Raw genomic sequence first — 9,677 nt, forward strand, 5'->3', positions numbered from 1 at the left:
ACTCTCCAGCTTTGTTATCAAAACCTTTGGGCATGTCAAATCTCACCGTGACGAAAATGAATTATATCTATGTTTTTAAATAATGCTATGGCCTTAACAATGTAGATATAAATTGTGAGTGTCATTTTTAAGTGAATGAACTCAAATGAAAACAAATATTATTGTGTCACCCTGGAGGTTCGTAAGTGTTGTCAAGCTAGCTCGTATCCCCGGTGACCCTTGACATTCTGCTATCTCAGCCTACGCCTACACTGGTCAAATAGCGTCCTTGCACCCTTATTGTTTCCCATCACTTCATTCATGACCTCCAGCACAACACTGCAGGGGTCTGTTCCTATTTATAATGGGGAAAAGAGGGGGCTGTTTTCCTGTCTGCATTGTTGCTCTTTGCCAGCACTTCCTCCTTTCATTGACTGACCTCTTCTCTACTTCCTGTTTGCGCAGCCTGACAGTGGTCATTTCGAGGGTAGTTTTGGTAAAGGCTCTCAATTAATGAGAGGGTGGGTCTGCTGCAGTATGAATGTGAGGAAGTGTGAATCAGATGTGGTCCATCGCTAGTACGTCATTGCCACACCACACAAAATTATTCTTGTTTGTTTATCGTTATTATTGCCATAATTTTAGAATATTGTTTTTCTGCATGAAAAGAAGAAGCATCGTGTTTGAAGCACAACAAAGACCAAAGGTACACCTGACTATTTTCATTCTTGGTGAGTTACAGCAAGAGGTAAAACTGAGGGTTCAATGTTTGTGCACAGAAAAATGTTGTTTGCAGTATTGTGCATGTAACCAGGCCCTACAAGCTTCGTGGTCAGTGGAAGCAGATTCTCTCATTCAGCCTTAAATTCGAGACGCGAGAGGCAAATTGTCACACATGCAAAAACTATCTTGCCGGTGCAAGAGGTCGAAGCGCACAAAGTACGTTCAGAAGGAACTGAAAGCAGACTTTCAAAGCTGGCCAGGGTGATCGTGAACTGAATTTGGCACGCAGAAAGCGTTTTCCACCCCAATTGGCCACCAGCAGGTAAATTTACAAATATAATAAAGATGATGAAACTAGTAATGCTTTCAATGAATCAATTTCTACAATCATGTTTGATACACACTCTTGTCATATTTATGAGTGAAATTCAGGAAGATCCACTACATACATCCGCAAACTCAGAATGTCTGCCTGCACCTCGATCAAATCCACCAAAATGATGTTACATCACCTACGCCACAATTTCCTTCCAGCTGGTTCAAAGTTCAGTCTACTTTTAGCCATCAAATTGTCAAGTATGCCGGGGACAGGAAAAATAAAACGCACTTGGTGCGCTAAAACTCTAAAATATGCCGCAAAACCGTTCATAAACATGGTAAAGGAGGCTTGCATGGTCCTAAAAATCAGTTTTTATGCTCTGCTGCAGCTACGCATTTTACATGTATATGTGTAGAGCCCTAAGTGTAAATTATTATTATCCTCAGTAGTAGTACTAGTATTGATGTTAATGTTAATTTATGATAATATAATTTTTATCAGGAGAATGTATTTACATTTATGAAATATATGACTCACTAGCCATCTGAACATGAAATATAAATTCAAATTAAATGAACTCACTTCTGAAGTTATGCTTCATTTTAACCCAGAAAACTTACAAAGCCCGTGCAAACTTTTGCACAGAAGAACCACATTAGTTAATACCCGGAATATTTGCATACTAACAAGCACTTTTTCATATATCAATTTATGAAGATCCATGCGGGTGCTTCATATTTGTGCCTGATAGCCAAACATTGTGTGAATTCTATTACACATCTTTATTGTCTCCAGGGAAACCTTTTTATAGACGAACAGGAACCAGCTCTCCCTTGTGGCACCAACTCATCCGCATGAGTGACACACTTTTCTTTTTAATAATTTGTCTTATTTTCTCTCGGTTTTAAGTTTCTCACGCAATCTCTTCAATTGTCTCCTGGGGCCTACACAAGAGTTAAGTGTAAAATTCTAATTGACTGCCATGTGAATACAAGAGGTTATTAGGGGTGCAATAAAAAGAAAATGACAAAAATATAAATGTTTATGTCCATGCGTCCAAAGGTTGTTCTCGTAATATACACATGCATATAGGACGAAATACAACTTGTTTTTGTAAATTCTTCATTTACGCAATCAATATTTCTGTATCAACGCAAAATTAAAGTTCTTCTCTCATTAAATTCGAACACAAAATTCTGACCTCTCCAGAAGCACTCACAAGAGAATTTGGAATTAGTAAATGTGTGCTTACCTGTATCTCTCTAGTGCAGATTGTTTTTTCGTTGATAATACATAATTTATTTTCACTTTAGAGAGACTGGAGAGAGATTTGAACAATACATGTTTATTCCCTTAGTTTTCTTGTAATAATGTATTTTCATAAAATATAACAGACTATTATTATTTATTTATTTTTAAACTAATATTTTAAATCTTCATATGCATTACTATATATTTATTTTCATAAAAAATAAAATGAAAATCATACATATAAAATTGCTAATAAACTTCAATAAGCAAGTGCAGTCAATGGCCGCCCACCGGTGGATACTTCTATTTGTTACCCAACTAATGTCCAAACTATGGCAGGAAGTGATGTGAATGGTGACCTGGAAAGGTAAAAACATTGTATAAAAATTGTCTCTGGAGAGTCTGGCTGACAATGGATCAAAATGAGAGCTGAAACAATGGAGCACAGGTTACAGCGTCATACCAAGCAGATGGTAGTGTGAGGGGGTGGGGGCTGCGGTTTGATTATTTGGACCTTTGAGCTGCTCAAGCCAAGGCTGCAGCCCACCTGGATGTTCCAAAGCTCCATCACAGTGAGGTGGGAGGCTGAGTCCTTACTCACATGGCTCTTATCTCATTCTGACATCTGTTTGCACAGACAGCCTCCTCCAGATGTTTCCTGCAGGGCTTCTGCTGATTCTTAGCAGGGACAAGGGCCAACACACTGGCCATGTGTTGGTGTTAGACCTCTGGGTCCCATCTATTGTGTTTACCTATGGATGCATGCTGAGAGTAACTTGGCAATAAGGCTAAATCATATCCCATAGGTCATCATTTTCTTAAGGTTTAATGTTTGCGTTGCAATATTTGGCTGTCATATGACAAAAAAATATACAGTTGAAGACTTTCTTATCCAGAGGATGTTGTGTAATTGTCCTCTTTGTGTATACACCCACAACTAGAATAGTCGATTGTGATAATCAGCCAAATGCAATGAAGTCACTCCAGCCTACGTGACTCCAGTCACCTTTTATTATAACAATGAGTGATTACCAGGGTCAGACTAAAATTAACAATAACAATAGACGCTTGTACCTAAAACGTACAATGCCAAATTAGAAATTCAGCCTGTATAGTTGGTGAAAAAAAAAACATGTTGGTGAGATCATCAGTCAACTGTTCAGTTGTGCAAGGATCAAAGAATTAGCTTTTTTTAATGTGTGAAATTCCAAAAGGATGAGCCTGGATCAGAACTTTTGTTTTGCGATGGTTAATTTTTTGTTTAAAATAGAAACACTGAATAGCATTATTTTCTCAAAGGATTTGAGTGTACCCAGTGTCTTAATATCACGTGCATGGCATGTTAGATATAAATATTGTACACTGTACTATATTAAATTGTACTTACAAAAATTGAGTGAAAATAAATGCACTGGATAGCATCTTATGCAGGTGGTCAAAATAATGTCTGGCTCCTGACCAGTACATCATGCATTGTCACAAAGGACAGTTGCCTTTTACTCTGTCTCCAGATAATAACAAAAAAATAATAGTCCAGCCTCTTCCTTTTAGCAACATGCACAGTTTGTGAGACAATTCAGTCCTTTAAGTATCTGAAACTGTGTTTTTGATGAATGTGCAACTATTTAATGTGTCTGCGCAAGGACGGGCCTGAGCTTTGAACTGGCATCAGTGTTTTACGGCAGCGTGATAATAGCTGGAGACAACGCCGGCTTATATACTCTATCATCGTGACAGGCGGAGAGACGGCTCGCCTATCTCACGTCTCATCCTGATAGACCTCTTTCTCAGAAGTGCTGTCTCACCATTCTCCTTCCTGAACTACTAACCCTGAACTTACTCTTATCCAAATCCTCCTGTACTTTGTACTTCCTTTTTAGCATGTCATCATGAATTTAACATGAATAACTTCAAAATCTTAAACATACGAACGACCTTGAAAAGTTTCTGTATATCCAAAACCGGTGTTTAGCTTTGGAGCAGTCGAAGTGAGGAACTCAAGCTAAGTCCAAATAATCACCAGTTCAAGAAAATGTACAAAATTGTTGGAGAGCACTATTCAACACCAGTGGACACTTTGAAGCCGGTGTGATGCAGAGAAAACTGGACAGCGGCTCTTGGAGACTGATTTCGGATAAGCCATCTTTAGAGAGCTCATGGACGTTCTCCGTGCACAGCTATCATTGTTCAACAAGTGAATAGAGCACTTGACAGAAAAGCAGCCAAGCTGCGCGAGGTCACTCTGCTTGAGGAGCTGCAGAAGTCCACAGCTCAGGTGAGAGAATCTGTCCCACCTGTCTGTGAATCTCTGAACACATCAACTAAAAGCCACTCACTCCACAAATCAAAGACGATTTTTCCCCCTAAATGCAAATGACATTCATCTTCCAGCAAGACAATGACCTTAAACATAAAGCCTGAGGAACAGTGGAATGGTTTACATCAAAGAATATTTATGCATTAGAACGGCCCATTCAAACTCCAGATATGAATCCCATTACTGAAATCCCATTAAGGAGCTGTACAAGCTACTTTGTGGACGCTTTATCATACAAAATCTAAAAAAAATAAGACACTGCCGCTTATTGTTGTAACACTAACAAGTTCAAAAGTCAAAGCATTGTAGTTCACGTTTGAAGCAACTTATGGAAATAAATCATTCAAACTGCTTAACATCCCCCATGTACAGGCGAAAATTCAATGTGACAAAGATGTTTGGCACTGTTTTATAGAACGTCTGCCTCCGTGGTAAATGATGAACTTTTAATGTTTTATGTCGTACAATGTATGAAAGAGTTACTGCACTTTTACTGCCGGCAATGACACGCACTGACTTTTGGCCAATGGAATCTATTTAATATCCACCTGCGTTTTTATCTGAATTATTAGGATCTGCGCATATTCATAGAAAGTACTGCCAGGATGTACGATTCTTTCCAGACCATTTGGCACAAAGCTTTTCAGAGCGCCTTGCAGATGGTTCTTTTATTCACCTTATCAGCTTTTTTTCCCCTCAACACACAAATGTTACTTTCCTGAGGTGCATTGGCTCAGTCTTTTATGGAGAACAAGAAGGGAAATCCACCAAGTCTGCAGTGGTGCACTGTATGCCGCTGGGCTAATAAATCGTACATGCCTCAAAATAAGAGGAAGTACAGGTCTAATAGAGTATCCTCCAGGCTTCCTGTTGGGTTAAGCCATCGGGTTTGGGCTATTCCGCTATGCCAGCTGAGTCGAAGACCACCTCTTTGTTTAACACTTGGGAACTTGAAAATACAGTAATTGGAAGAAAACATTATACTGCTCCCATGAACATAATCTGAGACGTGAGACTGGTTTGAGACGAGACATTAAAGAGCCTATTGTGAATCTTAACTGTTCATCTTTGACTATGCCTCCAACTTTGGACAACTATTTAAGGAACATCTTCAACAAGCACTTAACGAAGAACGGAGCCAAGAAAATAAAAACTCCTTTCTAAGGAAGAAACCTTGAAACAGAACCAATGTTCAGAATGACATGGCCATGTGTCTTCACATATTGCATAAACAAATTTGTGACTCACCCAAACCAAGGTTGTTAAATTCCATGCTTCCCTCTTTCTCTGTAAATTGCTCAAGTGCGACCACTATGGAGTGGGTCAAATCCAAATTCAGAATTCTCGGAGATTGAAGGAGTGAGGTGATCTGTGTGAATCACTACCAATGTGCCAACTGGACATGTTGAAAGCACCTGTTTCAAATTTGACTTGTGATATCCTTATTCTTCACTGCCTTAGCTTCACCATCCCAAAAATACTTCTCTTCCTTTGTCTGCTGGGCTGCATTTGTCAGACCGCTGATTAATTCCCCATAGGAGAGCGAAGGTGTGTGTGTGTGTGGGGGGCACGAGGAGAGGTGAATTGATAAATCGCATCTGTTTTCATCCACAGGTAAATAAATTAAAAAAAACATGGCCAAGCTCAGAAAGTCACTGATCTAGAGGCCTTGACACCCACAGATGCTCTGCATTAATGTCGTAGTGCCTCAGACTAGCATAATTTATTAACCCCAGGGAGGTTGTGTGCACTTGCATGCACATGGGTCCAATTAAGCTACCATATATATTTTTCTTACTTATTTAATACACGGTCACAGGTAATAAAGATTCTCAGACAAAGCGAACTTTGACCCCATGCGGAGATTTGGGGGTGGCTTGGCTTGGGTCATCTCTCAGCTGGATGGTTGCAGATTCCTGGCCAGGCGTATGCTCAAGAAATACTGTATATGGTTTCCATTCTATGACATCATAAACTGACATATTTTAGAAGTGCGCTAACTCTGTAAAAGCGCCGTGGTTCCCTACAAAGCAGCGGCGGAGAAGTAGTTGGAAGTCCTGTAAGGGCCCTTATATATCAAATAATGTCCAAAAATACTATAGACGCATCTGTGGAATCAGTGTGACATTAGTGGCATATATTTCTGGTAAAGTTTTGGTTAAATAGAAACTGGGCAACTTGTAAAGAGGTGTAATGTGAAAACTAACAGAAAATATTATTATTAAAATATTCCAAATCAAATTTTACAAATTGATGAGAATTTGAATTTCAAAGTTCTACAATACAGTACTTGTTTTTATCTTGCTAAAAACATTTAAAACCTGATGTCTTGTGTAACTCAACTGGTGACACGAGACAGATCATCCAGTACTTTATTCTGCTCAATCATCAACATTGAGGCTGATGTTGCAATAGCTATCACACGGCAACTGTTATCAATGTTAAGCAACATGACAATTTTTCAGTAATGTGCTTTCTTCACATGTTGGTCACTCACTTGTGCAAATGTTGTCTTCCAGTTAAGCAAGTTATGACACATGCAACAATGTGAGAACTATGTGGTGTTCTTTCACTTAAATGCGAAACCTAACAGGGTTATTTCCAGCCGGAGCTGCTTTTCAGTTTTGAACGCCAACTGTGTCGTACACCCCTCCCTCCATTTTACATTTGTGAAGCCCGTACTTGCAAGAATACACATGAACATGTGCAGTGTAAGTGCATATGGGTGAATTCCCATGAATGGCACCATTAACTCTCAGGTGTCTGTCGTCTCATTCGCAATGTAAGGCAGTGAAGCCTGTTCATGTGAGAATTTAGTATGGGTTTGCATGAAAAGTCATGCATTGTAAAACTGACATTTTTGGGTCACTTGTTTTGTTCTTTTATTACAAATGTTAGTCAAATAATATTCAATTCCAAAAAAAAGTTCCTATTATATAAAAGGTAAGATTTTCAAGGGATGTGCTGCAACACTTACAGTCCAAAGTCAAGTTAAAGTTTTTTGTTCAGTTTCCTATTAAATTGGAGCTGTAATAAAAAACTAAAATTGGATGACTCTGCACATCCTACCAGCATTTCAAAGTCTTACACGTTCAATTACCTCAGTCAGCTCCATACTGTGTAAAAAATTCACATATAAGTCGCTCCTAAGTATAAGTCACACCCCCACCCAAACTATGAAAAAAGGTGTGACTTATACTCCGAAAAATACGGTACTATTCCTCTGTGAAGGCTCTTGAGGTTCACTTACCCTCCTGCAGGGTTTAACTCTACAGTCATTGACTGGTATTTAAGATTAGATTAGTTATTATATAAGAATTTGCGATGGTGCTTTCCTCATTAGCGTTGCTGGTGAGCTGGAGACTGTCCAAGGGGATTTTTGGTGAGCTGGCAAGGTAGACTGGTTACCAGCCAATCAAAGGAAACATATAAACAAGCAATCATTCAGACTCACTTTCTGTCATTACATTCCTACCACTATTTAGAGACTTTAACCAAGCAAACACGCATGTTTTGTGGAAGGTAACCTAACTAACTGGGAAGAAAAAAATCCATCCCCTAAGGTACTTGAACTCCTCCACTGGAAGCATGTCAGAAAGGCAATGTGCCCACTCAGATTTCACAATTATCATTTATCTATTTCAATTTGTGATTTAAAGCATAAATATTAGTCAACTCAGCAATATATTGTACGACCTCTCAGTCACTGCTACTTGTGTATCCAAATAGAGACATTTTTGACCCCACCGCTAAAGCATTGTGTTTATGACTTCTAGGACAAGTTGCTATAGTTGCCCGGGCAATGACCCTCCATGCACATACTGCCTCCTCTCAGTGTCCTGCCACTTGCACCTTCTTATCACCACCACAGCCGCCCACTCATTCTCATCTACAAACAAGAAGGGGTGACTAAGTGTGCAGAAAATGAAAGTGCTGCCGTCGTCAGTTAGATTGCACATACAAACACGTACGCATGCACACACAGACACACACACACACACACACACACACGTGCACACACACACACACACACTCGTTTTATAGTCCTGTTTGTCTGCCTAGTAGTAAGCTAGGTCAACTAAAAATTGTTTATCGACGTCGTTTGTCAAAACATTTACATAAATATTTGTGCAATGTTGGAATAACTTTGGCAATTGTTACAAAAGGATCCAAGAAACACACTGCAAGCTTGCAGTTTTTATGGGATGCTTGAGTAGAAAGGGATAAACATGCTTTCACAGCCACCTCTGAGCTGTGAGACCTATGGAAAACTACACGTACATTGTCAGCCATAAAGTCTCCTGACAGACATCTTATGGACCAAATGACCAATATACGTATTAGACTTGCTACTTTGAAGTGACATGAGCAAGCGTGTCGTTTTTGACAAAATATATATTTGAGATTTAGATCTTAAGAGCTTGCATCATCATTATAAACAAGATGCATGGATTTTTTTGGAAATGGTAAAATCCAGGGAATATTCGACTGGTGGCCAACTCTGGCCCGGTCGGTGACGAAGCCTGATGAGAAAATAAAGTCTGGAAAAAAATGTGACCATGGTCTTTGCAGCACAGTCGTCCAATAATATCATAAATCTATGTATTGTGCAGTAAGTAATGAATGTAAGGAATGTAAACCTGCTGAGCACTGATGTGACAAGTTGTCTTAAAAAGATGACGAAAAATGGAATGCATTTACGTTTTATGTAGTAGACAGTTTTTTTTTTTTTTTTTTTTAACTTTTATTTACCCAGATAAGGCAACTGAAAACAGATTCTTATTTGCTATGCCAAAGTGGCTTGCACACAGCATTAAAAGTCAGATTTTTTAAATGTATTTTGATTATGTAAGAATCAATGACTATTATGACTTCACTTCATTTATGGCTATATTTGTCATTTGGAGAAAGTGAGGTTCCCTGAGAAATTGAGTTAAACAGCCCTGACATAAACATCGTTAATGCAATTTAGTTGGTATGCCTGATACATCAATATTTGTTTTTCCAAGTAAAGCGCTATTTTTGTTTCTTTCTGCAAATCACTCAAGTCTCTTCTGTTTTATTTCAAATTGTTATCACCTGACAGAG

The sequence above is a fragment of the Syngnathus acus genome, chromosome 13 (genome assembly GCF_901709675.1).
Source record: "Syngnathus acus chromosome 13, fSynAcu1.2, whole genome shotgun sequence".
NCBI classification, from domain to species: domain Eukaryota; kingdom Metazoa; phylum Chordata; class Actinopteri; order Syngnathiformes; family Syngnathidae; genus Syngnathus; species Syngnathus acus.